At 42.8% G+C, this 3,305-nt stretch overlaps 1 pseudogene; it reads right to left on the bottom strand.

Moving 5' to 3' along the window:
* Window positions 1–2,325: 2,325 nt before the first annotated feature.
* LOC115668856 (uncharacterized) lies at window positions 2,326–2,992 on the bottom strand (annotated as a pseudogene).
* Between the last annotated feature and the right edge of the window lie 313 nt (window positions 2,993–3,305).

Genomic DNA, 3,305 nt, shown 5'->3' with positions numbered 1-3,305 from the left:
CTTTAAACTTTTACTTTCCAAAAAAAAACTATTAATTTTGATTAGGAAAGAAAACAATATTTTTCGTCAAATTGAATGCATTAATGTTCAAAAGTCCTTCTACTATGATATGTTACATTTGGGTTAGGTGAATCAACTACCGCTGTTCAGGATAAACGTTCTAGCATTTAGATTCCTACCCTATAAACTTCCGCCATAACTCAAGTTAGGTCGCGCAACTGCTGGCGCCATTATTCAAATCTATAGAAGTACCATCTTCAACGTCCAAACTGGAAGAGAGCATGAGCTTAGAGAGAGAAACGTACAAGTCCATACACCGGAAGTACTTCTCTCATTCACATAATTGTTGCACATAATTTATTCTACTACAAACACATATATCACAATATAATCAAATTTTTGTATTTAGATTGAGAATTTATAAGGTTTCCTTTAAACTTTTACTTTCCAAAAAAAAAACTACTAATTTTGATTAGGAAAGAAAACAATATTTTTCGTCAAATTGAATTCATTAATGTTCAAAAGTCCTTCAACTATGATATATTACATTTGGGTTAGGTGAATCAATTACCGTTGTTCAGGGTAAACGTTCTAGCATTTAGATTCCTACCCCATAACTTCCGCCATAACTCAAGTTAGGTTGCGCAACTGCTGGCGCCATTATTCAAATCTATAAAAATATCATCTTCAACGCCCAAACTAAAAGAGAGCATGAACTTAGAGAGAGAAACGTACAAGTCCATACATCGGAAGTAGTTCAATCCCCGCCGGTCCTCGCTGAATTGGGCGGCGTAGTAGTTGATGTCATCCTGGGTCGCCAAGAGGTAAGTCAACCCGGTGGTCCTCGAATAGTTTGGTCAATCCTAAGAACCCTACATGTTTAGGGGACGATAGGTGGGCTCGGTCACGGCCTCGTGAGGAACAACTTCATGAGTTTGGCGGTATCGGCTTTTGCAAAATCCTCTTCAATCTCCCCAGGTTCCTACCAAATAAGTATAAAGATTACATACTGTTTCACCGGTTTTTACTCCGTCGAAAATCTTTCACCGAACGCTGCATTTCGGATTTTATTAAGGGAGATCAGGGTCCTGAATCAAGCTTGGACAGAGAATGTCAAATGCATTTATTAATCCCAATTTAGATCTTACACCCTGACTTGATACGATGCTAGACTCGACATTACTAACAATGAAACGACAGCTTGCAAATATTAAAATTAAGCTATGTCAGAATCTAATCAACGACACAACTTCAAAGTACGCCGAATTTAATCAATGACGTAGCTTAAGAGAATATGGTAATCTAATCAACATATACTTCTAAGCACAACGCCGGAATTTAATCAATGACGCTGAACTGGTGGCACAACATTGGAATTTAATCAACAATGCTGACCCGATAAAGACCCTCGTCGAATTGAATCTACGACAAAGAATCTGAAAGCTATGATTAAACTACTCCTAATGCGTTAAGGATAAAGACTAGATAAAAGATGTGTTGTGTTTGTCGAAGAAGGTCCTCTCTTCGTTGGAAATCCTTGAGTATTTATAGAGCAGCTTGATAACTTGTCGACCGCACTTCTCATTGAAAGTCGTTTTCCACTTCCTTACATTTCGCGTTTTAACCGCTTCCTGACTTATCGATGTTGCTTACGCTCCTTGGGCATCACGTAGTAGCTAATTTTCTTCCACGTGTTTCTTTATCTCTTCCTTGATCTTCACGCCCACGGTCTTATCTTTACCTTTTGACACGTGTAAATGAATTTTCCGCCATGTATTACCATGATTCTGCAAAGCTCGTGATCTTGGATTCGTTGACGTCACGTGCGAAGCTTGTGATCTTGGATTCGTCGATATCACGTGCAAAGCTTGTGGTCTTGGATTTGTCGACGTCACGTGCAAAGCTCGTGATTTTGGATTCGTCGACGCCACGTGCAAGGCTCGTGATCTTGAGCTTGCGTCGATGTCACGTGCAAGAGCTCGTGATTTTGAACTTGTCGATACCTCTATGACGTGTCTCGTCGACAATTACCTTAGATCTTCTTAATGCCTCGGGCGACTTGCAGGCCTTTTTGGTTTTCGCTATTTGGGCCGCACTTTATATCTTTTGTAACTTGTAAACGGCCCACTCTCACCAGGATAATTTTGGATGTCAACACATATATAGCAAGGAAAGTAACTAAGATCGATTGTACACTCCTAACAACATTAGTCCTCTTGGGAACCACGGGATGCCGGTACTGTTTGTGATCTACGTTTTGCTAGTCATGACTATTGAAAGTTCCAAAATTTTAAAAGGTGAAGCCCAAATCATGCTAGATCTCGACTATTTAACATTAGCCCTCACCTGAAACCTGCAAACATAGTAAATCATCTCCGAACGTTGCCCTCAGCGACTCGACAGGCTTCCTCTCCGCATCCCTTGGGAACCGCGGGATGCTCATGTTCACCACCGCCTTCACACGGTTGGGCCTGAACAAGCATAGGTAACACGCGATCATCACCCCCCACTCGTGCCTCGCCACAAACACGCGCCCGATAACCAGCGCGTCCAGCATCCCCGCCTGGTCCCCCACCACGTGGAAACCCGTGTACGACGCTGCGGACGGCGGTGCGTCAGTACTGCCGTAGCCCTGGAGGTCGGGTGTGACAGCGCGGTAGCCCAGGGCCGCGAGGGACACCATCTGGTGGCACCACGAGTACCAGAGCTCCGGGAAGCCGTGGATGAAGAGGACCGTGTCGGGGCCGTCGCCGACTGATGCCACGTGCATGTTTATACCGTTGGTGCGAACCGATGCGTGCTTGATCTTCTCCAAGTTTTTTTGTGTTATCCTGTTTTTTTTCCCGCTCGAATGAATATAGTAGCGAAGAAGATGAAGCGATGAAACAAGTTCGGATGTTCACATGATATTGTCTTCATGCTTCTTGGCATATAACGAATAATCACAGCTCGCATCTAAATGTTCTCCTCTTGACAATTCTTGGCATCTAGTGGCCAACCCCAAATTATAGAACGGGGGAGAAGTGCCTGAAAAGTCCTAAATCTTTTGTATTTGTGCCAATTTAGTCCTAAATCTTTTTTTTGTGCCAATTCAGTCCTAAACCTTTTGTCTTTGTGCCAATTCAGTCTTTCAGGCTAATTTTGGCTAGTTGCTGACATGGACGCCGACCGGCCTACGTGGCACTGCCGGCAATGACGTAAACAATTTTTAATAAAATTTTATTATTTTTTGAATTTCTTATTTCTTTTTTTTTATTCCCTTTCTTCTTCCTCCAGCCGGTCGCCGGACCAGTGACCGGCTGGAG

This window comes from Syzygium oleosum, unplaced genomic scaffold, assembly GCF_021117445.2.
Source record: "Syzygium oleosum isolate NSW1041296 unplaced genomic scaffold, Sole_v2.1 Sole_v2.09, whole genome shotgun sequence".
In the NCBI taxonomy this organism is placed as follows: Eukaryota; Viridiplantae; Streptophyta; class Magnoliopsida; order Myrtales; family Myrtaceae; genus Syzygium; species Syzygium oleosum.
This window is presented reverse-complemented; position numbering and strand designations above follow the sequence as displayed.